Raw genomic sequence first — 26504 nt, 5'->3', positions numbered from 1 at the left:
GAAAAGAGAAAACATGAGAATGGAAGAGAAAAGAGAAAAGAGAAATGTAGAGGAAAGAAGGAATAAGAGAAAAGAAGAGGTCAGAAGAGAAAAGAAGAGAAAAGAGTAAGGGGTAAAGAAGAGAAAAGAAGAGAAAAGAGAAAAGAGAAAAGAAGAGAAAAGAGAAAAGAGAAAAGAAGAGAAACCAAGAGAAGAGAAAAGAAGAGAAATGAAGAGAAAAGAGAAAAGAAGAGAAAAGACGAGAAAAGAGAAAAGAAGACAAAAGAATAGAAAAGAGAAAACAGAAAAGAAGAGAAAACAAGAGAAATGAAAAAAGAGAAAAGAAGAGACAAGAGAAAAGAACAGAAATGATGAGAAAAGAAGATAAAAGAGAAAAGAGAAAAGAAGAGAAAACAAGAGAAAAGAGAAAAAAGAAAGGGGTAAAGAAGAGAAAAGAATAGAAAAAAGAAAAGAAGAGAAATGAAGAGAAATGAAGAGAAAAGAGAAAAGAGAAAAGAAGAGAAAACAAGAGAAAAGAGAAAAGAAGAGGTAAGAAGAGAAAAGAAGAGAAAAGAGAAAGGGGTAAAGAAGAGAAAAGAAGAGAAAAGAGAATAGAAGAGAAATGAAGAGAAAAGAGAAAATAGAAAAGAAGAGAAAAGAGAAAAGAGAAAAGAAGAGAAACCAAGAGAAGAGAAAAGAGGAGAAATGAAGAGAAAAGAAGAGAAAAGAGAAAAGAGAAAAGAAGTGAAAACAAGAGAAAAGAAAAGAAGAGTAAAGAGAAAAGAGAAAAGAAGACAAAAGAAGAGAAATTAAGAGAAAAGAGAAAATAGAAAAGAGAAACAAGAGAAAAGAAGAGAAAAGAGAAAAGAAGCCAAAGGATAGAAAAGAGAAAACAGAAAAGAAGAAAAATGAGAAGATGGAAAACAAAGTGAAAAGAAGTGAAACAAGAAAAGAAAAAGGAGAAAAGTAGAGAAAAGAAGAGAATAGAGATAGGAGAAAAGGGAAAAGTTGAGAAAAGAAGAGAAAAGAGAAATGAAGAGAAAACAAGAGAAAAGAGAAAACATGAGAATGGAAGAGAAAAGAGAAAAGAGAAAAGTAGAGGAAATAAGGAATAAGAGAAAAGAAGAGGTCAGAAGAGAAAAGAAGAGAAAAGAGTAAGGGGTAAAGAAGAGAAAAGAAGAGAAAAGAGAAAAGAGAAAAGAAGAGAAAAGAGAAAAGAGAAAAGAAGAGAAACCAAGAGAAGAGAAAAGAAGAGAAATGAAGAGAAAAGAGAAAAGAAGAGAAAAGACGAGAAAAGAGAAAAGAAGAGAAATTAAGGGAAATGAAGAGAATAGAGAAAAGAAGAGAAAAGAGAAAAGAAGAGATAAGTAGGGAAAAGAAGAGAAAAGAGAAAGTGGTAAAGAAGAGAAAAGAAGAGAAAAGAGAAAAGAGAAAAGAAGAGAAAAGAGAAAAGAGAAATGAAGAGAAACCAAGAGAAGAGAAAAGAAGAGAAATGAAGAGAAAAGAAGAGAAAAGAGAAAAGAAAAAGGGAGAGAAAACAAGGGAAAAGAGAAAAGAATAGAAAAGAGTAAGGGGTAAAGGAGAGAGAAGAAGAGAAACGAGAAAAGTTTAGGAATGAAGGGAAAAGAGAAAATAGAAAAGGGAAACAAGAGAAAAGAAGATAAAAGAGAAAAGAGAAAAGAAGAGAAAACAAGAGAAAAGAGAAAAGAAGAGGTAAGAAGAGAAAAGAAGAGAAAAGAGAAAGGGGTAAAGAAGAGAAAAGAAGAGAAAAGAGAATAGAAGAGAAATGAAGAGAAAAGAGAAAATAGAAAAGAAGAGAAACCAAGAGAAGAGAAAAGAGGAGAAATGAAGAGAAAAGAAGAGAAAAGAGAAAAGAGAAAAGAAGTGAAAACAAGAGAAAAGAAAAGAAGAGTAAAGAGAAAAGAGAAAAGAAGAGAATAGAAGAGAAAAGAGAAAACAGACAAAAGAATAGAAAAGGGAAAACAGAAAAGAAGAGAAAAGAAGAGAAATGAAAAAAGAGAAAAGAGAAAAGAGAAAAGAAGAGAAAACAAGAGAAAAGAGAAAAAAAGAGGTAAGAAGAGAAAAGAAGAGAAAAGAGAAAGGGGTAAAGAAGAGAAAAGAAGAGAAAAGAGAAAAGAAGAGATATGAAGAGAAAAGAGAAAAGAGAAAAAAAGAGAAAAGAGAAAGGAGAAAAGAAGAGAAACCAAGAGAAGAGAAAGAAGAGAAATGAAGAGAAAAGAAGAGAAAAGAGAAAAGAGAAAAGAAGTGAAAACAAGAGAAAAGAAAAGAAGAGTAAAGAGAAAAGAGAAAAGAAGAGAATAGAAGAGAAAAGAGAAAAAAGACAAAAGAATAGAAAAGGGAAAACAGAAAAGAAGAGAAAAGAAGAGAAATGAAAAAAGAGAAAAGATGAGAAAAGTAGAGAAATGAAAAAAGCGAAAAGAAGAGAATAGAACGGAAAAGAGAAAAGAAGAGAAAAGAAGAGAAAAGAGAAATGAGAAGAGAAGAAAATAAGAACGGAAAAGAAGAGAAATGAAGTAAAAATGGAAATGAGAGAAAAGAGAAAAGAAGAGAAAAGACGAGAAAAGAGAAAAGAAGACAAAAGAATAGAAAAGAGAAAACAGAAAAGAAGAGAAAACAAGAGAAATGAAAAAAAGAGAAAAGAAGAGACAAGAGAAAAGAACAGAAATGATGAGAAAAGAAGATAAAAGAGAAAAGAGAAAAGAAGAGAAAACAAGAGAAAAGAGAAAAAAGAAAGGGGTAAAGAAGAGAAAAGAATAGAAAAAAGAAAAGAAGAGAAATGAAGAGAAATGAAGAGAAAAGAGAAAAGAGAAAAGAAGAGAAAACAAGAGAAAAGAGAAAAGAAGAGGTAAGAAGAGAAAAGAAGAGAAAAGAGAAAGGGGTAAAGAAGAGAAAAGAAGAGAAAAGAGAATAGAAGAGAAATGAAGAGAAAAGAGAAAATAGAAAAGAAGAGAAAAGAGAAAAGAGAAAAGAAGAGAAACCAAGAGAAGAAAAAGAAGAGAAATGAAGAGAAAAGAGAAAAGAAGAGAAAAGACGAGAAAAGAGAAAAGAAGACAAAAGAATAGAAAAGAAAAAACAGAAAAGAAGAGAAAACAAGAGAAATGAAAAAAAGAGAAAAGAAGAGACAAGAGAAAAGAACAGAAATGATGAGAAAAGAAGATAAAAGAGAAAAGAGAAAAGAAGAGAAAACAAGAGAAAAGAGAAAAAAGAAAGGGGTAAAGAAGAGAAAAGAATAGAAAAAAGAAAAGAAGAGAAATGAAGAGAAATGAAGAGAAAAGAGAAAAGAGAAAAGAAGAGAAAACAAGAGAAAAGAGAAAAGAAGAGGTAAGAAGAGAAAAGAAGAGAAAAGAGAAAGGGGTAAAGAAGAGAAAAGAAGAGAAAAGAGAATAGAAGAGAAATGAAGAGAAAAGAGAAAATAGAAAAGAAGAGAAAAGAGAAAAGAGAAAAGAAGAGAAACCAAGAGAAGAGAAAAGAGGAGAAATGAAGAGAAAAGAAGAGAAAAGAGAAAAGAGAAAAGAAGTGAAAACAAGAGAAAAGAAAAGAAGAGTAAAGAGAAAAGAGAAAAGAAGAGAATAGAAGAGAAAAGAGAAAACAGACAAAAGAATAGAAAAGGGAAAACAGAAAAGAAGAGAAAAGAAGAGAAATGAAAAAAGAGAAAAGAGAAAAGAGAAAAGAAGAGAAAACAAGAGAAAAGAGAAAAAAAGAGGTAAGAAGAGAAAAGAAGAGAAAAGAGAAAGGGGTAAAGAAGAGAAAAGAAGAGAAAAGAGAAAAGAGAAAAAAAGAGAAAAGAGAAAGGAGAAAAGAAGAGAAACCAAGAGAAGAGAAAGAAGAGAAATGAAGAGAAAAGAAGAGAAAAGAGAAAAGAGAAAAGAAGTGAAAACAAGAGAAAAGAAAAGAAGAGTAAAGAGAAAAGAGAAAAGAAGAGAATAGAAGAGAAAAGAGAAAAAAGACAAAAGAATAGAAACGGGAAAACAGAAAAGAAGAGAAAAGAAGAGAAATGAAAAAAGAGAAAAGAAGAGAAAAGGAGAAATTAGAAAAGCGAAAAGAAGAGAATAGAACGGAAAAGAGAAATGAAGAGAAAAGAAGAGAAAAGAGAAAAGAGAAAAGAAGAGAAAAGAGAAAAGAAGAGAAGCCAAGAGAAGAGAAAAGAAGAAAAATGAAGAGAAAAGAAGAGTAAAGAGAAAAGAGAAAAGAAGAGAAATGCAGAGAAAAGAGAAAATAGAAAAGAGAAAACAAGAGAATAGAAGAGAAAAGAGAAAAGAGAAAAAAGACAAAAGAATAGAAAAGAGAAAACAGAAAAGAAGAGGAAAGAAGAGAAATGAAAAAAAGAGATGGAAGAGAAAAGAGAAAAAAGAAAGGGGTAAAGAAGAGAAAAGAATAGAAAAAAGAAAAGAAGAGAAATGAAGAGAAATGAAGAGAAAAGAGAAAAGAGAAAAGAAGAGAAAACAAGAGAAAAGAGAAAAGAAGAGGTAAGAAGAGAAAAGAAGAGAAAAGAGAAAGGGGTAAAGAAGAGAAAAGAAGAGAAAGGAGAATAGAAGAGAAATGAAGAGAAAAGAGAAAATAGAAAAGAAGAGAAAAGAGAAAAGAGAAAAGAAGAGAAACCAAGAGAAGAAAAAGAAGAGAAATGAAGAGAAAAGAGAAAAGAAGAGAAAAGACGAGAAAAGAGAAAAGAAGACAAAAGAATAGAAAAGAAAAAACAGAAAAGAAGAGAAAACAAGAGAAATGAAAAAAAGAGAAAAGAAGAGACAAGAGAAAAGAACAGAAATGATGAGAAAAGAAGATAAAAGAGAAAAGAGAAAAGAAGAGAAAACAAGAGAAAAGAGAAAAAAGAAAGGGGTAAAGAAGAGAAAAGAATAGAAAAAAGAAAAGAAGAGAAATGAAGAGAAATGAAGAGAAAAGAGAAAAGAGAAAAGAAGAGAAAACAAGAGAAAAGAGAAAAGAAGAGGTAAGAAGAGAAAAGAAGAGAAAAGAGAAAGGGGTAAAGAAGAGAAAAGAAGAGAAAAGAGAATAGAAGAGAAATGAAGAGAAAAGAGAAAATAGAAAAGAAGAGAAAAGAGAAAAGAGAAAAGAAGAGAAACCAAGAGAAGAGAAAAGAGGAGAAATGAAGAGAAAAGAAGAGAAAAGAGAAAAGAGAAAAGAAGTGAAAACAAGAGAAAAGAAAAGAAGAGTAAAGAGAAAAGAGAAAAGAAGACAAAAGAAGAGAAATTAAGAGAAAAGAGAAAATAGAAAAGAGAAACAAGAGAAAAGAAGAGAAAAGAGAAAAGAAGCCAAAGGATAGAAAAGAGAAAACAGAAAAGAAGAAAAATGAGAAGATGGAAAACAAAGTGAAAAGAAGTGAAACAAGAAAAGAAAAAGGAGAAAAGTAGAGAAAAGAAGAGAATAGAGATAGGAGAAAAGGGAAAAGTTGAGAAAAGAAGAGAAAAGAGAAATGAAGAGAAAACAAGAGAAAAGAGAAAACATGAGAATGGAAGAGAAAAGAGAAAAGAGAAAAGTAGAGGAAATAAGGAATAAGAGAAAAGAAGAGGTCAGAAGAGAAAAGAAGAGAAAAGAGTAAGGGGTAAAGAAGAGAAAAGAAGAGAAAAGAGAAAAGAGAAAAGAAGAGAAAAGAGAAAAGAGAAAAGAAGAGAAACCAAGAGAAGAGAAAAGAAGAGAAATGAAGAGAAAAGAGAAAAGAAGAGAAAAGACGAGAAAAGAGAAAAGAAGAGAAATTAAGGGAAATGAAGAGAATAGAGAAAAGAAGAGAAAAGAGAAAAGAAGAGATAAGTAGGGAAAAGAAGAGAAAAGAGAAAGTGGTAAAGAAGAGAAAAGAAGAGAAAAGAGAAAAGAGAAAAGAAGAGAAAAGAGAAAAGAGAAATGAAGAGAAACCAAGAGAAGAGAAAAGAAGAGAAATGAAGAGAAAAGAAGAGAAAAGAGAAAAGAAAAAGGGAGAGAAAACAAGGGAAAAGAGAAAAGAATAGAAAAGAGTAAGGGGTAAAGGAGAGAGAAGAAGAGAAACGAGAAAAGTTTAGGAATGAAGGGAAAAGAGAAAATAGAAAAGGGAAACAAGAGAAAAGAAGATAAAAGAGAAAAGAGAAAAGAAGAGAAAACAAGAGAAAAGAGAAAAGAAGAGGTAAGAAGAGAAAAGAAGAGAAAAGAGAAAGGGGTAAAGAAGAGAAAAGAAGAGAAAAGAGAATAGAAGAGAAATGAAGAGAAAAGAGAAAATAGAAAAGAAGAGAAAAGAGAAAAGAGAAAAGAAGAGAAACCAAGAGAAGAGAAAAGAGGAGAAATGAAGAGAAAAGAAGAGAAAAGAGAAAAGAGAAAAGAAGTGAAAACAAGAGAAAAGAAAAGAAGAGTAAAGAGAAAAGAGAAAAGAAGAGAATAGAAGAGAAAAGAGAAAACAGACAAAAGAATAGAAAAGGGAAAACAGAAAAGAAGAGAAAAGAAGAGAAATGAAAAAAGAGAAAAGAGAAAAGAGAAAAGAAGAGAAAACAAGAGAAAAGAGAAAAAAAGAGGTAAGAAGAGAAAAGAAGAGAAAAGAGAAAGGGGTAAAGAAGAGAAAAGAAGAGAAAAGAGAAAAGAAGAGATATGAAGAGAAAAGAGAAAAGAGAAAAAAAGAGAAAAGAGAAAGGAGAAAAGAAGAGAAACCAAGAGAAGAGAAAGAAGAGAAATGAAGAGAAAAGAAGAGAAAAGAGAAAAGAGAAAAGAAGTGAAAACAAGAGAAAAGAAAAGAAGAGTAAAGAGAAAAGAGAAAAGAAGAGAATAGAAGAGAAAAGAGAAAAAAGACAAAAGAATAGAAAAGGGAAAACAGAAAAGAAGAGAAAAGAAGAGAAATGAAAAAAGAGAAAAGATGAGAAAAGTAGAGAAATGAAAAAAGCGAAAAGAAGAGAATAGAACGGAAAAGAGAAAAGAAGAGAAAAGAAGAGAAAAGAGAAATGAGAAGAGAAGAAAATAAGAACGGAAAAGAAGAGAAATGAAGTAAAAATGGAAATGAGAGAAAAGAGAAAAGAAGAGAAAAGACGAGAAAAGAGAAAAGAAGACAAAAGAATAGAAAAGAGAAAACAGAAAAGAAGAGAAAACAAGAGAAATGAAAAAAAGAGAAAAGAAGAGACAAGAGAAAAGAACAGAAATGATGAGAAAAGAAGATAAAAGAGAAAAGAGAAAAGAAGAGAAAACAAGAGAAAAGAGAAAAAAGAAAGGGGTAAAGAAGAGAAAAGAATAGAAAAAAGAAAAGAAGAGAAATGAAGAGAAATGAAGAGAAAAGAGAAAAGAGAAAAGAAGAGAAAACAAGAGAAAAGAGAAAAGAAGAGGTAAGAAGAGAAAAGAAGAGAAAAGAGAAAGGGGTAAAGAAGAGAAAAGAAGAGAAAAGAGAATAGAAGAGAAATGAAGAGAAAAGAGAAAATAGAAAAGAAGAGAAAAGAGAAAAGAGAAAAGAAGAGAAACCAAGAGAAGAAAAAGAGGAGAAATGAAGAGAAAAGAAGAGAAAAGAGAAAAGAGAAAAGAAGTGAAAACAAGAGAAAAGAAAAGAAGAGTAAAGAGAAAAGAGTAAAGAAGACAAAAGAAGAGAAATGAACAGAAAAGAGAAAATAGAAAAGAGAAACAAGAGAAAAGAAGAGAAAAGAGAAAAGAAGACAAAAGAATAGAAAAGAGAAAACAGAAAAGAAGAGAAATGAGAATATGGAAAACAAAGTGAGAAGAAGTGAAAAACAAGAAAAGAAAAAGGAGAAAAGTAGAGAAAAGAAGAGAATAGAGATACGAGAAAAGGGAAAAGTTGAGAAAAGAAGAGAAAAGAGAAATGAAGAGAAAAGAAGAGAAAAGAGAAAAGAGAAAAGAAGAGAAAAGAGAAAAGAGAAAAGAAGAGAAACCAAGAGAAGAGAAAAGAAGAAAATTGAAGAGAAAAGAAGAGTAAAGAGAAAATAGAAAGAAGAGAAATGAAGTGAAAAGAGAAAATAGAAAAGAGAAAACAAGAGAATAGAAGAGAAAAGAGAAAAGAGAAAAAAGACAAAAGAATAGAAAAGACAAAACAGAAAAGAAGAGGAAAGAAGAGAAATGAAAAAAGAGATGGAAGAGAAAAGAGAAAAGAACAAAAATGATGAGAAATGAATAACAGAGAAAAGACAAAAGAAGAGAAAACAAGAGAAAAGAGAAAAAAGGAAGGGGTAAAGAAGAGAAAATAAGAGACAAAAGCAAAGAATAGAAATGAAGAGAAATGAATAGAAAACAGAAAAGAGAAAAGAAGAGAAAACAAGAGAAATGAGAAAAGAAGAGGTAAGAAGAGAAAAGAAGAGAAAAGAGAAAGGGGTAAAGAAGAGAGAAGAAGAGAAACGAGAAAAGAAGAGAAATGAAGAGAAAAGAGAATAGAAGAGGGAAACAAGAGAAAAGAAGAAAAAAGAATAGAAAAGAGAAAAGAGAAAAGAAGAGAAAACAAGAGAAATGAAAAAAGAGAAAAAAGAAAAGAGAAAAGAAGAGAAAACAAGAGAAAAGAGAAAAAAAGAGGTAAGAAGAGAAAAGAAGAGAAAAGAGAAAGGGGTAAAGAAGAGAAAAGAAGAGAAAAGAGAAAAGAAGAGAAATGAAGAGAAAAGAGAAAAGAGAAAAGAAGAGAAAACAAGAGAAAAGAAAAGAAGAGTAAAGAGAAAAGAGAAAAGAAGAGAATAGAAGAGAAAAGAGAAAAAAGACAAAAGAATAGAAAAGGGAAAACAGAAAAGAAGAGAAAAATAGAGAAATGAAAAAGAGAAAAGAAGAGAAAAGAAGAGAAAAGGAGAAATTAGAAAAGCGAAAAGAAGAGAATAGAACGGAAAAGAGAAAAGAAGAGAAAAGAAAAGAAGAGAAAAGTGAAAAGAGAAATGAGAATATGGAAAACAAAGTGAAAACAAGCGAAACAAGAAAAAAAAACGAGAAATGTAGAGAAAAGAAGAGAATAGAGATACGAGAAAAGGGAAAAGTTGAGAAAGAAGAGAAAAGCGAAAAGAAGAGAAAAGAAGAGAAAAGAAGAGAAAAGAGAAATGAGAAGAGAAGAAAATAAGAAAGGAAAAGAAGAGAAATGAAGTAAAAATGGAAATGAGAGAAAAGAGAAAAGAAGAGAAATGATGAGAAAAGAAGAAAAAAGAGAAAAGAGAAAAGAAGAGAAAACAAGAGAAAAGAGAAAAAAGAAAGGGGTAAAGAAGAGAAAACAAGAGAAAAGAGAAAAGAAGAGAAATTAAGGGAAATGAAGAGAATAGAGAAAAGAAGAGAAAAGAGAAAAGAAGAGATAAGTAGGGAAAGGAAGAGAAAAGAGAAAGTGGTAAAGAAGAGAAAAGAAGAGAAAAGAGAAAAGAGAAAAGAAGAGAAAAGAGAAAAGAGAAATGAAGAGAAACCAAGAGAAGAGAAAAGAAGAGAAATGAAGAGAAAAGAAGAGAAAAGAGAAAAGAAAAAGTGAGAGAAAACAAGAGAAAAGAGAAAAGAATAGAAAAGAGAAAGGGGTAAAGGAGAGAGAAGAAGAGAAACGAGAAAAGTTTAGGAATGAAGGGAAAAGAGAAAATAGAAAAGGGAAACAAGAGAAAAGAAGATAAAAGAGAAAAGAAGAAAAAAGAATAGAAAAGACAAAACAGAAAATAGAAAAGAGAAAACAAGAGAATAGAAGAGAAAAGAGAAAAGAGAAAAAAGACAAAAGAATAGAAAAGAGAAAACATAAAAGAAGAGAGAAGAGGAGAATTGAAAAAAGAAAAAAGAAGAGAAATGAAGAGAAAAGAGAAAAGTAGAGGAAAGAAGGGAAAAGAGAAAAGAAGAGGTAAGAAGAGAAAAGAAGAGAAAAGAGAAAGGGGTAAAGAAGAGAAAGGAAGAGAAAAGAGAAAAGAAGAGAAAACAAGAGAAATGAAAAGAAGAGTAAAGAGAAAAGAGAAAAGAAGAGAATAGAAGAGAAAAGAGAAAAAAGACAAAAGAATAGAAAAGGGAAAACAGAAAAGAAGAGAAAAATAGAGAAATGAAAAAAGAGAAAAGAAGAGAAAAGGAGAAATTAGAAAAGCGAAAAGAAGAGAATAGAACTGAAAAGAGAAAAGAAGAGAAAAGAAAAGACGAGAAAAGTGAAAAGAGAAATGAGAATATGGAAAACAAAGTGAAAACAAGCGAAACAAGAAAAGAAAAACGAGAAATGTAGAGAAAAGAAGAGAATAGAGATACGAGAAAAGGGAAAAGTTGAGAAAGAAGAGAAAAGAGAAAAGAAGAGAAAAGAAGAGAAAAGAGAAATGAGAAGAGAAGAAAATAAGAAAGGAAAAGAAGAGAAATGAAGTAAAAATGGAAATGAGAGAAAAGGGAAAAGAAGAGAAATGATGAGAAAAGAAGAAAAAAGAGAAAAGAGAAAAGAAGAGAAAACAAGAGAAAAGAGAAAAAAGAAAGGGGTAAAGAAGAGAAAACAAGAGAAAAGAGAAAAGAAGAGAAATTAAGGGAAATGAAGAGAATAGAGAAAAGAAGAGAAAAGAGAAAAGAAGAGATAAGTAGGGAAAAGAAGAGAAAAGAGAAAGTGGTAAAGAAGAGAAAAGAAGAGAAAAGAGAAAAGGAGAGAAATGAAGAGAAAAGAGAAAAGAAGAGAAAAGAGAAAAGAGAAATGAAGAGAAACCAAGAGAAGAGAAAAGAAGAGAAATGACGAGAAAAGAAGAGAAAAGAGAAAAGAAAAAGGGAGAGAAAACAAGAGAAAAGAGAAAAGAACAGAAAAGAGAAAGGGGTAAAGGAGAGAGAAGAAGAGAAACGAGAAAAGATTAGGAATGAAGAGAAAAGAGAAAATAGAAAAGGGAAACAAGAGAAAAGAAGAGAAAAGAGAAAAGAAGAAAAAAGAATAGAAAAGAGAAAACAGAAAAGAAGAGAAAACAAGAGAAAAGAGAAAACAAGAGAATAGAAGAGAAAAGAGAAAAGAGAAAAAAGACAAAAGAATAGAAAAGAGAAAACAGAAAAGAAGAGAGAAGAAGAGAAATGAAAAAAGAAAAAAGAAGAGAAATGAAGAGAAAAGAGAAAAGAGAAAAGAAGGGAAAAGAGAAAAGAAGAGGTAAGAAGAGAAAAGAAGAGAAAAGAGAAAGGGGTAAAGAAGAGAAAAGAAGAGAAAAGAGAAAAGAAGAGAAATGAAGAGAAAAGAGAAAAGAGAAAAGAAGAGAAACCAAGAGAAGAGAAAAGAAGAGACATGAAGAGGAAAGAAGAGAAAAGAGAAAAAAGAAAAAAGAAGTGAAAACAAGAGAAGAGAAAAGAAGAGAAAAGAAGAGAAAAGAGAAAAGAAGACAAAAGAATAGAAAAGAGAAAACAGAAAAGAAGAGAAAAGAAGAGAAATGAAAAAAGAGAAAGAAGAGAAAAGAACAGAAATGATGAGAAAAGAAGAAAAAAGAGAAAATAGAAAAGAAGAGAAAACAAGAGAAAAGAGAAAACAGAAAGGGGTAAAGAAGAGAAAACAAGAGAAAAGAGAAAAGAAGAGAAATGAAGAGAAATGAAGAGAAAAGAGAAAACAAGAGAAAAGAGAAAAAAGAAAGGGGTAAAGAAAAGAAAAGAATAGAAAAAAGAAAAGAAGAGAAATGAAGAGAAAAGAGAAAAGAGAAAAGAAGAGAAAACAAGAGAAAAGAGAAAAGAAGAGGTAAGAAGAGAAAAGAAGAGAAAAGAGAAAGGGGTAAAGAAGAGAAAAGAAGAGAAAAGAGAATAGAAGAGAAATGAAGAGAAAAGAGAAAATAGAAAAGAAGAGAAAAGAGAAAAGAGAAAAGAAGAGAAACCAAGAGAAGAGAAAAGAGGAGAAATGAAGAGAAAAGAAGAGAAAAGAGAAAAGAGAAAAGAAGTGAAAACAAGAGAAAAGAAAAGAAGAGTAAAGAGAAAAGAGTAAAGAAGACAAAAGAAGAGAAATGAAGAGAAAAGAGAAAATAGAAAAGAGAAACAAGAGAAAAGAAGAGAAAAGAGAAAAGAAGACAAAAGAATAGAATAGAGAAAACAGAAAAGAAGAGAAATGAGAATATGGAAAACAAAGTGAGAAGAAGTGAAAAACAAGAAAAGAAAAAGGAGAAAAGTAGAGAAAAGAAGAGAATAGAGATACGAGAAAAGGGAAAAGTTGAGAAAAGAAGAGAAAAGAGAAATGAAGAGAAAAGAAGAGAAAAGAGAAAAGAGAAAAGAAGAGAAAAGAGAAAAGAGAAAAGAAGAGAAGCCAAGAGAAGAGAAAAGAAGAAAAATGAAGAGAAAAGAAGAGTAAAGAGAAAATAGAAAGAAGAGAAATGAAGAGAAAAGAGAAAATAGAAAAGAGAAAACAAGAGAATAGAAGAGAAAAGAGAAAAGAGAAAAAAGACAAAAGAATAGAAAAGACAAAACAGAAAAGAAGAGGAAAGAAGAGAAATGAAAAAAGAGATGGAAGAGAAAAGAGAAAAGAACAAAAATGATGAGAAATTAATAACAGAGAAAAGACAAAAGAAGAGAAAACAAGAGAAAAGAGAAAAAAGGAAGGGGTAAAGAAGAGAAAATAAGAGACAAAAGCAAAGAATAGAAATGAAGAGAAATGAATAGAAAACAGAAAAGAGAAAAGAAGAGAAAACAAGAGAAATGAGAAAAGAAGAGGTAAGAAGAGAAAAGAAGAGAAAAGAGAAAGGGGTAAAGAAGAGAGAAGAAGAGAAACGAGAAAAGAAGAGAAATGAAGAGAAAAGAGAATAGAAGAGGGAAACAAGAGAAAAGAAGAGAAAAGAATAGAAAAGAGAAAAGAGAAAAGAAGAGAAAACAAGAGAAATGAAAAAAGAGAAAAAAGAAAAGAGAAAAGAAGAGAAAACAAGAGAAAAGAGAAAAAAAGAGGTAAGAAGAGAAAAGAAGAGAAAAGAGAAAGGGGTAAAGAAGAGAAAAGAAGAGAAAAGAGAAAAGAAGAGAAATGAAGAGAAAAGAGAAAAAAGAAAAGAAGAGAAAACAAGAGAAAAGAAAAGAAGAGTAAAGAGAAAAGAGAAAAGAAGAGAATAGAAGAGAAAAGAGAAAAAAGACAAAAGAATAGAAAAGGGAAAACAGAAAAGAAGAGAAAAATAGAGAAATGAAAAAGAGAAAAGAAGAGAAAAGAAGAGAAAAGGAGAAATTAGAAAAGCGAAAAGAAGAGAATAGAACGGAAAAGAGAAAAGAAGAGAAAAGAAAAGAAGAGAAAAGTGAAAAGAGAAATGAGAATATGGAAAACAAAGTGAAAACAAGCGAAACAAGAAAAAAAAACGAGAAATGTAGAGAAAAGAAGAGAATAGAGATACGAGAAAAGGGAAAAGTTGAGAAAGAAGAGAAAAGAGAAAAGAAGAGAAAAGAAGAGAAAAGAAGAGAAAAGAGAAATGAGAAGAGAAGAAAATAAGAAAGGAAAAGAAGAGAAATGAAGTAAAAATGGAAATGAGAGAAAAGAGAAAAGAAGAGAAATGATGAGAAAAGAAGAAAAAAGAGAAAAGAGAAAAGAAGAGAAAACAAGAGAAAAGAGAAAAAAGAAAGGGGTAAAGAAGAGAAAACAAGAGAAAAGAGAAAAGAAGAGAAATTAAGGGAAATGAAGAGAATAGAGAAAAGAAGAGAAAAGAGAAAAGAAGAGATAAGTAGGGAAAAGAAGAGAAAAGAGAAAGTGGTAAAGAAGAGAAAAGAAGAGAAAAGAGAAAAGAGAAAAGAAGAGAAAAGAGAAAAGAGAAATGAAGAGAAACCAAGAGAAGAGAAAAGAAGAGAAATGAAGAGAAAAGAAGAGAAAAGAGAAAAGAAAAAGTGAGAGAAAACAAGAGAAAAGAGAAAAGAATAGAAAAGAGAAAGGGGTAAAGGAGAGAGAAGAAGAGAAACGAGAAAAGTTTAGGAATGAAGGGAAAAGAGAAAATAGAAAAGGGAAACAAGAGAAAAGAAGATAAAAGAGAAAAGAAGAAAAAAGAATAGAAAAGAGAAAACAGAAAATAGAAAAGAGAAAACAAGAGAATAGAAAAGAAAAGAGAAAAGAGAAAAAAGACAAAAAAATAGAAAAGAGAAAACATAAAAGAAGAGAGAAGAGGAGAATTGAAAAAAGAAAAAAGAAGAGAAATGAAGAGAAAAGAGAAAAGTAGAGGAAAGAAGGGAAAAGAGAAAAGAAGAGGTAAGAAGAGAAAAGAAGAGAAAAGAGAAAGGGGTAAAGAAGAGAAAGGAAGAGAAAAGAGAAAAGAAGAGAAAACAAGAGAAATGAAAAGAAGAGTAAAGAGAAAAGAGAAAAGAAGAGAATAGAAGAGAAAAGAGAAAAAAGACAAAAGAATAGAAAAGGGAAAACAGAAAAGAAGAGAAAAATAGAGAAATGAAAAAAGAGAAAAGAAGAGAAAAGGAGAAATTAGAAAAGCGAAAAGAAGAGAATAGAACTGAAAAGAGAAAAGAAGAGAAAAGAAAAGACGAGAAAAGTGAAAAGAGAAATGAGAATATGGAAAACAAAGTGAAAACAAGCGAAACAAGAAAAGAAAAACGAGAAATGTAGAGAAAAGAAGAGAATAGAGATACGAGAAAAGGGAAAAGTTGAGAAAGAAGAGAAAAGAGAAAAGAAGAGAAAAGAAGAGAAAAGAGAAATGAGAAGAGAAGAAAATAAGAAAGGAAAAGAAGAGAAATGAAGTAAAAATGGAAATGAGAGAAAAGAGAAAAGAAGAGAAATGATGAGAAAAGAAGAAAAAAGAGAAAAGAGAAAAGAAGAGAAAACAAGAGAAAAGAGAAAAAAGAAAGGGGTAAAGAAGAGAAAACAAGAGAAAAGAGAAAAGAAGAGAAATTAAGGGAAATGAAGAGAATAGAGAAAAGAAGAGAAAAGAGAAAAGAAGAGATAAGTAGGGAAAAGAAGAGAAAAGAGAAAGTGGTAAAGAAGAGAAAAGAAGAGAAAAGAGAAAAGGAGAGAAATGAAGAGAAAAGAGAAAAGAAGAGAAAAGAGAAAAGAGAAATGAAGAGAAACCAAGAGAAGAGAAAAGAAGAGAAATGACGAGAAAAGAAGAGAAAAGAGAAAAGAAAAAGGGAGAGAAAACAAGAGAAAAGAGAAAAGAACAGAAAAGAGAAAGGGGTAAAGGAGAGAGAAGAAGAGAAACGAGAAAAGATTAGGAATGAAGAGAAAAGAGAAAATAGAAAAGGGAAACAAGAGAAAAGAAGAGAAAAGAGAAAAGAAGAAAAAAGAATAGAAAAGAGAAAACAGAAAAGAAGAGAAAACAAGAGAAAAGGGAAAACAAGAGAATAGAAGAGAAAAGAGAAAAGAGAAAAAAGACAAAAGAATAGAAAAGAGAAAACAGAAAAGAAGAGAGAAGAAGAGAAATGAAAAAAGAAAAAAGAAGAGAAATGAAGAGAAAAGAGAAAAGAGAAAAGAAGGGAAAAGAGAAAAGAAGAGGTAAGAAGAGAAAAGAAGAGAAAAGAGAAAGGGGTAAAGAAGAGAAAAGAAGAGAAAAGAGAAAAGAAGAGAAATGAAGAGAAAAGAGAAAAGAGAAAAGAAGAGAAACCAAGAGAAGAGAAAAGAAGAGACATGAAGAGGAAAGAAGAGAAAAGAGAAAAAAGAAAAAAGAAGTGAAAACAAGAGAAGAGAAAAGAAGAGAAAAGAAGAGAAAAGAGAAAAGAAGACAAAAGAATAGAAAAGAGAAAACAGAAAAGAAGAGAAAAGAAGAGAAATGAAAAAAGAGAAAGAAGAGAAAAGAACAGAAATGATGAGAAAAGAAGAAAAAAGAGAAAATAGAAAAGAAGAGAAAACAAGAGAAAAGAGAAAACAGAAAGGGGTAAAGAAGAGAAAACAAGAGAAAAGAGAAAAGAAGAGAAATGAAGAGAAATGAAGAGAAAAGAGAAAACAAGAGAAAAGAGAAAAAAGAAAGGGGTAAAGAAAAGAAAAGAATAGAAAAAAGAAAAGAAGAGAAATGAAGAGAAATGAAGAGAAAAGAGAAAAGAGAAAAGAAGAGAAAACAAGAGAAAAGAGAAAAGAAGAGGTAAGAAGAGAAAAGAAGAGAAAAGAGAAAGGGGTAAAGAAGAGAAAAGAAGAGAAAAGAGAATAGAAGAGAAATGAAGAGAAAAGAGAAAATAGAAAAGAAGAGAAAAGAGAAAAGAGAAAAGAAGAGAAACCAAGAGAAGAGAAAAGAGGAGAAATGAAGAGAAAAGAAGAGAAAAGAGAAAAGAGAAAAGAAGTGAAAACAAGAGAAAAGAGAAAAAAGAAAGGGGTAAAGAAGAGAAAACAACAGAAAAGAGAAAAGAAGAGAAATTAAGGGAAATGAAGAGAATAGAGAAAAGAAGAGAAAAGAGAAAAGAAGAGAAAAGAAAAGAAGAGAAAAGTGAAAAGAGAAATGAGAATATGGAAAACAAAGTGAAAACAAGCGAAACAAGAAAAAAAAACGAGAAATGTAGAGAAAAGAAGAGAATAGAGATACGAGAAAAGGGAAAAGTTGAGAAAGAAGAGAAAAGAGAAAAGAAGAGAAAAGAAGAGAAAAGAAGAGAAAAGAGAAATGAGAAGAGAAGAAAATAAGAAAGGAAAAGAAGAGAAATGAAGTAAAAATGGAAATGAGAGAAAAGAGAAAAGAAGAGAAATGATGAGAAAAGAAGAAAAAAGAGAAAAGAGAAAAGAAGAGAAAACAAGAGAAAAGAGAAAAAAGAAAGGGGTAAAGAAGAGAAAACAAGAGAAAAGAGAAAAGAAGAGAAATTAAGGGAAATGAAGAGAATAGAGAAAAGAAGAGAAAAGAGAAAAGAAGAGATAAGTAGGGAAAAGAAGAGAAAAGAGAAAGTGGTAAAGAAGAGAAAAGAAGAGAAAAGAGAAAAGAGAAAAGAAGAGAAAAGAGAAAAGAGAAATGAAGAGAAACCAAGAGAAGAGAAAAGAAGAGAAATGAAGAGAAAAGAAGAGAAAAGAGAAAAGAAAAAGTGAGAGAAAACAAGAGAAAAGAGAAAAGAATAGAAAAGAGAAAGGGGTAAAGGAGAGAGAAGAAGAGAAACGAGAAAAGTTTAGGAATGAAGGGAAAAGAGAAAATAGAAAAGGGAAACAAGAGAAAAGAAGATAAAAGAGAAAAGAAGAAAAAAGAATAGAAAAGAGAAAACAGAAAATAGAAAAGAGAAAACAAGAGAATAGAAAAGAAAAGAGAAAAGAGAAAAAAGACAAAAAAATAGAAAAGAGAAAACATAAAAGAAGAGAGAAGAGGAGAATTGAAAAAAGAAAAAAGAAGAGAAATGAAGAGAAAAGAGAAAAGTAGAGGAAAGAAGGGAAAAGAGAAAAGAAGAGGTAAGAAGAGAAAAGAAGAGAAAAGAGAAAGGGGTAAAGAAGAGAAAGGAAGAGAAAAGAGAAAAGAAGAGAAAACAAGAGAAATGAAAAGAAGAGTAAAGAGAAAAGAGAAAAGAAGAGAATAGAAGAGAAAAGAGAAAAAAGACAAAAGAATAGAAAAGGGAAAACAGAAAAGAAGAGAAAAATAGAGAAATGAAAAAAGAGAAAAGAAGAGAAAAGGAGAAATTAGAAAAGCGAAAAGAAGAGAATAGAACTGAAAAGAGAAAAGAAGAGAAAAGAAAAGACGAGAAAAGTGAAAAGAGAAATGAGAATATGGAAAACAAAGTGAAAACAAGCGAAACAAGAAAAGAAAAACGAGAAATGTAGAGAAAAGAAGAGAATAGAGATACGAGAAAAGGGAAAAGTTGAGAAAGAAGAGAAAAGAGAAAAGAAGAGAAAAGAAGAGAAAAGAGAAATGAGAAGAGAAGAAAATAAGAAAGGAAAAGAAGAGAAATGAAGTAAAAATGGAAATGAGAGAAAAGAGAAAAGAAGAGAAATGATGAGAAAAGAAGAAAAAAGAGAAAAGAGAAAAGAAGAGAAAACAAGAGAAAAGAGAAAAAAGAAAGGGGTAAAGAAGAGAAAACAAGAGAAAAGAGAAAAGAAGAGAAATTAAGGGAAATGAAGAGAATAGAGAAAAGAAGAGAAAAGAGAAAAGAAGAGATAAGTAGGGAAAAGAAGAGAAAAGAGAAAGTGGTAAAGAAGAGAAAAGAAGAGAAAAGAGAAAAGGAGAGAAATGAAGAGAAAAGAGAAAAGAAGAGAAAAGAGAAAAGAGAAATGAAGAGAAACCAAGAGAAGAGAAAAGAAGAGAAATGACGAGAAAAGAAGAGAAAAGAGAAAAGAAAAAGGGAGAGAAAACAAGAGAAAAGAGAAAAGAACAGAAAAGAGAAAGGGGTAAAGGAGAGAGAAGAAGAGAAACGAGAAAAGATTAGGAATGAAGAGAAAAGAGAAAATAGAAAAGGGAAACAAGAGAAAAGAAGAGAAAAGAGAAAAGAAGAAAAAAGAATAGAAAAGAGAAAACAGAAAAGAAGAGAAAACAAGAGAAAAGGGAAAACAAGAGAATAGAAGAGAAAAGAGAAAAGAGAAAAAAGACAAAAGAATAGAAAAGAGAAAACAGAAAAGAAGAGAGAAGAAGAGAAATGAAAAAAGAAAAAAGAAGAGAAATGAAGAGAAAAGAGAAAAGAGAAAAGAAGGGAAAAGAGAAAAGAAGAGGTAAGAAGAGAAAAGAAGAGAAAAGAGAAAGGGGTAAAGAAGAGAAAAGAAGAGAAAAGAGAAAAGAAGAGAAATGAAGAGAAAAGAGAAAAGAGAAAAGAAGAGAAACCAAGAGAAGAGAAAAGAAGAGACATGAAGAGGAAAGAAGAGAAAAGAGAAAAAAGAAAAAAGAAGTGAAAACAAGAGAAGAGAAAAGAAGAGAAAAGAAGAGAAAAGAGAAAAGAAGACAAAAGAATAGAAAAGAGAAAACAGAAAAGAAGAGAAAAGAAGAGAAATGAAAAAAGAGAAAGAAGAGAAAAGAACAGAAATGATGAGAAAAGAAGAAAAAAGAGAAAATAGAAAAGAAGAGAAAACAAGAGAAAAGAGAAAACAGAAAGGGGTAAAGAAGAGAAAACAAGAGAAAAGAGAAAAGAAGAGAAATGAAGAGAAATGAAGAGAAAAGAGAAAACAAGAGAAAAGAGAAAAAAGAAAGGGGTAAAGAAAAGAAAAGAATAGAAAAAAGAAAAGAAGAGAAATGAAGAGAAATGAAGAGAAAAGAGAAAAGAGAAAAGAAGAGAAAACAAGAGAAAAGAGAAAAGAAGAGGTAAGAAGAGAAAAGAAGAGAAAAGAGAAAGGGGTAAAGAAGAGAAAAGAAGAGAAAAGAGAATAGAAGAGAAATGAAGAGAAAAGAGAAAATAGAAAAGAAGAGAAAAGAGAAAAGAGAAAAGAAGAGAAACCAAGAGAAGAGAAAAGAGGAGAAATGAAGAGAAAAGAAGAGAAAAGAGAAAAGAGAAAAGAAGTGAAAACAAGAGAAAAGAAAAGAAGAGTAAAGAGAAAAGAGTAAAGAAGACAAAAGAAGAGAAATGAAGAGAATAGAGAAAATAGAAAAGAGAAACAAGAGAAAAGAAGAGAAAAGAGAAAAGAAGACAAAAGAATAGAAAAGAGAAAACAGAAAAGAAGAGAAATGAGAATATGGAAAACAAAGTGAGAAGAAGTGAAAAACAAGAAAAGAAAAAGGAGAAAAGTAGAGAAAAGAAGAGAATAGAGATACGAGAAAAGGGAAAAGTTGAGAAAAGAAGAGAAAAGAGAAATGAAGAGAAAAGAAGAGAAAAGAGAAAAGAGAAAAGAAGAGAAAAGAGAAAAGAGAAAAGAAGAGAAGCCAAGAGAAGAGAAAAGAAGAAAAATGAAGAGAAAAGAAGAGTAAAGAGAAAATAGAAAGAAGAGAAATGAAGAGAAAAGAGAAAATAGAAAAGAGAAAACAAGAGAATAGAAGAGAAAAGAGAAAAGAGAAAAAAGACAAAAGAATAGAAAAGAGAAAACAGAAAAGAAGAGGAAAGAAGAGAAATGAAAAAAGAGATGGAAGAGAAAAGAGAAAAGAACAAAAATGATGAGAAATGAATAAAAGAGAAAAGACAAAGGAAGAGAAAACAAGAGAAAAGAGAAAAAAGGAAGGGGTAAAGAAGAGAAAATAAGAGACAAAAGCAAAGAATAGAAATGAAGAGAAATGAATAGAAAACAGAAAAGAGAAAAGAAGAGAAAACAAGAGAAATGAGAAAAGAAGAGGTAAGAAGAGAAAAGAAGAGAAAAGAGAAAGGGGTAAAGAAGAGAGAAGAAGAGAAACGAGAAAAGAAGAGAAATGAAGAGAAAAGAGAATAGAAGAGGGAAACAAGAGAAAAGAAGAGAAAAGAATAGAAAAGAGAAAAGAGAAAAGAAGAGAAAACAAGAGAAATGAAAAAAGAGAAAAAAGAAAAGAGAAAAGAAGAGAAAACAAGAGAAAAGAGAAAAAAAGAGGTAAGAAGAGAAAAGAAGAGAAAAGAGAAAGGGGTAAAGAAGAGAAAAGAAGAGAAAAGAGAAAAGAAGAGAAATGAAGAGAAAAGAGAAAAGAGAAAAGAAGAGAAAACAAGAGAAAAGAAAAGAAGAGTAAAGAGAAAAGAGAAAAGAAGAGAATAGAAGAGAAAAGTGAAAAGAGAAATGAGAATATGGAAAACAAAGTGAAAACAAGCGAAACAAGAAAAAAAAACAAGAAATGTAGAGAAAAGAAGAGAATAGAGATACGAGAAAAGGGAAAAGTTGAGAAAGAAGAGAAAAGCGAAAAGAAGAGAAAAGAGAAATGAGAAGAGAAGAAAATAAGAAAGGAAAAGAAGAGAAATGAAGTAAAAATGGAAATGAGAGAAAAGAGAAAAGAAGAGAAATGATGAGAAAAGAAGAAAAAAGAGAAAAGAGAAAAGAAGAGAAAACAAGAGAAAAGAGAAAAAAGAAAGGGGTAAAGAAGAGAAAAGACGAGAAAAGAGAAAAGAAGAGAAATTAAGGGAAATGAAGAGAATAGAGAAAAGAAGAGAAAAGAGAAAAGAAGAGATAAGTAGGGAAAAGAAGAGAAAAGAGAAAGTGGTAAAGAAGAGAAAAGAAGAGAAAAGAGAAAAGAGAAAAGAAGAGAAAAGAGAAAAGAGAAATGAAGAGAAACCAAGAGAAGAGAAAAGAAGAGAAATGAAGAGAAAAGAAGAGAAAAGAGAAAAGAAAAAGGGAGAGAAAACAAGGGAAAAGAGAAAAGAATAGAAAAGAGTAAGGGGTAAAGGAGAGAGAAGAAGAGAAACGAGAAAAGTTTAGGAATGAAGGGAAAAGAGAAAATAGAAAAGGGAAACAAGAGAAAAGAAGATAAAAGAGAAAAGAAGAAAAAAGAATAGAAAAGAGAAAACAGAAAATAGAAAAGAGAAAACAAGAGAATAGAAGAGAAAAGAGAAAAGAGAAAAAAGACAAAAGAATAGAAAAGAGAAAACAGAAAAGAAGAGAGAAGAGGAGAATTGAAAAAAGAAAAAAGAAGAGAAATGAAGAGAAAAGAGAAAAGTAGAGGAAAGAAGGGAAAAGAGAAAAGAAGAGGTAAGAAGAGAAAAGAAGAGAAAAGAGAAAGGGGTAAAGAAGAGAAAGGAAGAGAAAAGAGAAAAGAAGAGAAAACAAGAGAAAAGAAAAGAACAGTAAAGAGAAAAGAGAAAAGAAGAGAATAGAAGAGAAAAGAGAAAAAAGACAAAAGAATAGAAAAGGGAAAACAGAAAAGAAGAGAAAAATAGAGAAATGAAAAAAGAGAAAAGAAGAGAAAAGAAGAGAAAAGGAGAAATTAGAAAAGCGAAAAGAAGAGAATAGAACGGAAAAGAGAAAAGAAGAGAAAAGAAAAGACGAGAAAAGTGAAAAGAGAAATGAGAATATGGAAAACAAAGTGAAAACAAGCGAAACAAGAAAAGAAAAACGAGAAATGTAGAGAAAAGAAGAGAATAGAGATACGAGAAAAGGGAAAAGTTGAGAAAGAAGAGAAAAGAGAAAAGAAGAGAAAAGAAGAGAAAAGAAGAGAAAAGAGAAATGAGAAGAGAAGAAAATAAGAAAGGAAAAGAAGAGAAATGAAGTAAAAATGGAAATGAGAGAAAAGAGAAAAGAAGAGAAATGATGAGAAAAGAAGAAAAAAGAGAAAAGAGAAAAGAAGAGAAAACAAGAGAAAAGAGAAAAAAGAAAGGGGTAAAGAAGAGAAAACAAGAGAAAAGAGAAAAGAAGAGAAATTAAGGGAAATGAAGAGAATAGAGAAAAGAAGAGAAAAGAGAAAAGAAGAGATAAGTAGGGAAAAGAAGAGAAAAGAGAAAGTGGTAAAGAAGAGAAAAGAAGAGAAAAGAGAAAAGGAGAGAAATGAAGAGAAAAGAGAAAAGAAGAGAAAAGAGAAAAGAGAAATGAAGAGAAACCAAGAGAAGAGAAAAGAAGAGAAATGACGAGAAAAGAAGAGAAAAGAGAAAAGAAAAAGGGAGAGAAAACAAGAGAAAAGAGAAAAGAACAGAAAAGAGAAAGGGGTAAAGGAGAGAGAAGAAGAGAAACGAGAAAAGATTAGGAATGAAGAGAAAAGAGAAAATAGACAAGGGAAACAAGAGAAAAGAAGAGAAAAGAGAAAAGAAGAAAAAAGAATAGAAAAGAGAAAACAGAAAAGAAGAGAAAAAAAGAGAAAAGAGAAAACAAGAGAATAGAAGAGAAAAGAGAAAAGAGAAAAAAGACAAAAGAATAGAAAAGAGAAAACAGAAAAGAAGAGAGAAGAAGAGAAATGAAAAAAGAAAAAAGAAGAGAAATGAAGAGAAAAGAGAAAAGAGAAAAGAAGGGAAAAGAGAAAAGAAGAGGTAAGAAGAGAAAAGAAGAGAAAAGAGAAAGGGGTAAAGAAGAGAAAAGAAGAGAAAAGAGAAAAGAAGAGAAATGAAGAGAAAAGAGAAAAGAGAAAAGAAGAGAAACCAAGAGAAGAGAAAAGAAGAGACATGAAGAGGAAAGAAGAGAAAAGAGAAAAAAGAAAAAAGAAGTGAAAACAAGAGAAGAGAAAAGAAGAGTAAAAAGAAAAGAGAAAAGAAGAGAAAAGAAGAGAAAAGAGAAAAGAAGACAAAAGAATAGAAAAGAGAAAACAGAAAAGAAGAGAAAAGAAGAGAAATGAAAAAAGAGAAAGAAGAGAAAAGAACAGAAATGATGAGAAAAGAAGAAAAAAGAGAAAATAGAAAAGAAGAGAAAACAAGAGAAAAGAGAAAACAGAAAGGGGTAAAGAAGAGAAATGAAGAGAAAAGAGAAAAGAAGAGAAAAGAGAAAGAAGAGATAAGAAGTGAAAATAATAGAAAAGAGAAAAGAAGAGTAAAGCGAAAAGAGAAATGAAGAGAAATGAAGAGAAAATACAAAAGAAAAAACAAAAGAATAGAAGAGAAAAGAGAAAAGAGAAAAAAGACAAAAGAATAGAAAAGAGAAAACAGAAAAGAAGAGAAAAGAAGAAAAATGAAAAAGAGATGGAAGAGAAAAGAGAAAAGAACAAAAATGATGAGAAATGAAAAAAACATAAAAGAGAAAACAAGAGAAAACAAGAGAAAAGAGAAAAAAGAAAGGGGTAAAGAAGAGAAAACAAGAGAAAAAAGCAAAGAATAGAAATGAAGAGAAATTAATAGAAAACAGAAAAGAGAAAAGAGAAAAGAAGAGAAAACAAGAGAAATGAGAAAAGAAGAGGTAAGAAGAGAAAATAAGAGAAAAGAGAAAAGAAGACAAAAGAATAGAAAAGACAAAACAGAAAAGAAGAGAAAACAAGAGAAAAGAGAAAAGAAGGGAAATGAAGAGAAAACAGAAAACAGAGAAGAGAAAAGAAGAGAATAGAAGAGAAAAGAGAAAAAAGACAAATGAATAGAAAAGGGAAAACAGAAAAGAAGAGAAAAGGAGAAATTACAAAAGCGAAAAGAAGAGAATAGAACGGAAAAGAGAAAAGAAGAGAAAAGAAAAGAAGAGAAAAGTGAAAAGAGAAATGAGAATATGGAAAACAAAGTGAAAACAAGCGAAACAAGAAAAGAAAAACGAGAAAAGTAGAGAAAAGAAGAGAATAGAGATACGAGAAAAGGGAAAAGTTGAAAAAAGAAAAGAAAAGATAAAAGAAGAGAAAAGAGAAAAGAGAAAAGAAGAGAAACCAAGAGAAGAGAAAAGAAGAGAAATGAAGAGAAAAGAAGAGAAAAGAGAAAAGAAGTGAAAACAAGAGAAAAGAAAAGAAGAGTAAAGAGAAAAGAGAAAAGAAGAGAAAAGAAGAGAAATGAAGAGAAAAGAGAAAATAGAAAAGAGAAAATAGAAAAGAGACACAAGAGAAAAGAAGAGAAAAGAGAAAAGAAGACAAAAGAATAGAAAAGAGAAAACAGAAAAGAAGACAAAACAAGAGAAAAGAGAAAAGAAGAGAAATGAAGAGAAAACAGAAAATAGAAAAGAGAAAAGAAGAGAATAGAAGAGAAAAGAGAAAACAGACAAAAGAATAGAAAAGGGAAAACAGAAAAGAAGAGAAAAGAAGAGAAATGAAAAAAGAGAAAAGAAGAGAAAATGAGAAATGTGAAAAGCGAAAAGAAGAGAATAGAACGGAAAAGAGAAAATAAGAGAAAAGAAAAGAAGAGAAAAGTGAAAAGAGAAATGAGAATATGGAAAACAAAGTGAGAAGAAGTGAAACAAGAAAAGAAAAACGAGAAAAGAAGAGAATAGAGATACGAGAAAAGGGAAAGTTGAGAAAAGAAGAGAAAAGAGAAATGAAGAGAAAAGAAGAGAAAAGAGAAAAGAGAAAAGAAGAGAAAAGGGAAAAGAAGAGAAGCCAAGGCAAGAGAAAAGAAGAGAAATGAAGAGAAAAGAAGAATAAAGAGAAAAGAGAAACGAAGAGAAATGAAGAGAAAAGAAGAGAAAAGAGAAAAGAAGAGTAAAGCGAAAAGAGAAAAGAAGAGAAATGAAGAGAAAATAGAAAAGAGAAAACAAGAGAATAGAAGAGAAAAGAGAAAAGAGAAAAAAAGACAAAAGAATAGAAAAGAGAAAACAGAAAAGAAGAGAAAAGAAGAAAAATGAAAGAAGAGATGGAAGAGAAAGAGAAAAGAACAAAAGTGATGAGAAATGAAAAAAAGGGAAAAGAGAAAACAAGAGAAAACAAGAGAAAGAGAAAAAAGAAAGGGGTAAAGAAGAGAAAACAAGAGAAAAAAGCAAAGAATAGAAATGAAGAGAAATTAATAGAAAAGAGAAAAGAGAAAAGAAGAGAAAACAAGAGAAATGAGAAAAGAAGAGGTAAGAAGAGAAAATAAGAGAAAAGAGAAAGGGGTAAAGAAGAGAAAAGAAGAGAAAAGAGAAAAGCAGAGAAATGAAGAGAAAAGAGAAAAGAAGAGAAAACAAGAGAAAAGAAAAGAAGAGTAAAGAGAAAAGAGAAAAGAAGAGAATAGAAGAGAAAAGCGAAAAAAGACAAAAGAATAGAAAAGGGAAAACAGAAAAGAAGAGAAAAGTAGAGAAATGAAAAAAGAGAAAAGAAGAGAAAAGGAGAGAAAAGGAGAAATTAGAAAAGTGAAAAGTAGAGAATAGAACGGAAAAGAGAAAAGAATAGAAAAGAAAAGAAGAGAAAAGTGAAAAGAGAAATGAGAATATGGAAAACAAAGTGAAAACAAGCGAAACAAGAAAAAAAAAACGAGAAATGTAGAGAAAAGAAGAGAATAGAGATACGAGAAAAGGGAAAAGTTGAGAAAGAAGAGAAAAGAGAAAAGAAGAGAAAAGAAGAGAAAAGAAGAGAAAAGAGAAATGAGAAGAGAAGAAAATAAGAAAGGAAAAGAAGAGAAATGAAGTAAAAATGGAAATGAGAGAATAGAGAAAAGAAGAGAAATGATGAGAAAAGAAGAAAAAAGAGAAAAGAGAAAAGAAGAGAAAACAAGAGAAAAGAGAAAAAAGAAAGGGGTAAAGAAGAGAAAACAAGAGAAAAGAGAAAAGAAGAGAAATTAAGGGAAATGAAGAGAATAGAGAAAAGAAGAGAAAAGAGAAAAGAAGAGATAAGTAGGGAACAGAAGAGAAAAGAGAAAGTGGTAACGAAGAGAAAAGAAGAGAAAAGAGAAAGTGGTAAAGAAGAGAAAAGAAGAGAAAAGAGAAAAGAGAAAAGAAGAGAAAAGAGAAAAGAGAAATGAAGAGAAACCAAGAGAAGAGAAAAGAAGAGAAATGAAGAGAAAAGAAGAGAAAAGAGAAAAGAAAAAGGGAGAGAAAACAAGAGAAAAGAGAAAAGAATAGAAAAGAGAAAGGGGTAAAGGAGAGAGAAGAAGAGAAACGAGAAAAGTTTAGGAATGAAGGGAAAAGAGAAAATAGAAAAGGGAAACAAGAGAAAAGAAGATAAAAGAGAAAAGAAGAGAAAACAAGAGAAATGAGAAAAGAAGAGGTAAGAAGAGAAAATAAGAGAAAAGAGAAAAGAAGACAAAAGAATAGAAAAGACAAAACAGAAAAGAAGAGAAAACAAGAGAAAAGAGAATAGAAGGGAAATGAAGAGAAAACAGAAAACAGAGAAGAGCAAAGAAGAGAATAGAAGAGAAAAGTGAAAACAGACAAAAGAATAGAAAAGGGAAAACAGAAAAGAAGAGAAAAGAAGAGAAATGAAAAAAGAGAAAAGAAGAGAAAAGGAGAAATTAGAAAAGCGAAAAGAAGAGAATAGAACGGAAAAGAGAAAAGAAGAGAAAAGTAAAGAAGAGAAAAGTGGAAAGAGAAATGAGAATATGGAAAACAAAGTGAAAACAAGCGAAAGAAGAAAAGAAAAACGAGAAAAGTAGAGAAAAGAAGAGAATAGAGATACGAGAAAAGGGAAAAGTTGAAAAAAGAAGAGAAAAGATAAAAGAAGAGAAAAGAGAAAAGA

This window comes from Chiloscyllium punctatum, chromosome 2 (genome assembly GCF_047496795.1).
Source record: "Chiloscyllium punctatum isolate Juve2018m chromosome 2, sChiPun1.3, whole genome shotgun sequence".
Lineage (NCBI taxonomy): Eukaryota > Metazoa > Chordata > Chondrichthyes > Orectolobiformes > Hemiscylliidae > Chiloscyllium > Chiloscyllium punctatum.
The sequence above is the reverse complement of the archived record's forward strand: the minus strand, read 5'-3'. Positions refer to the sequence as shown.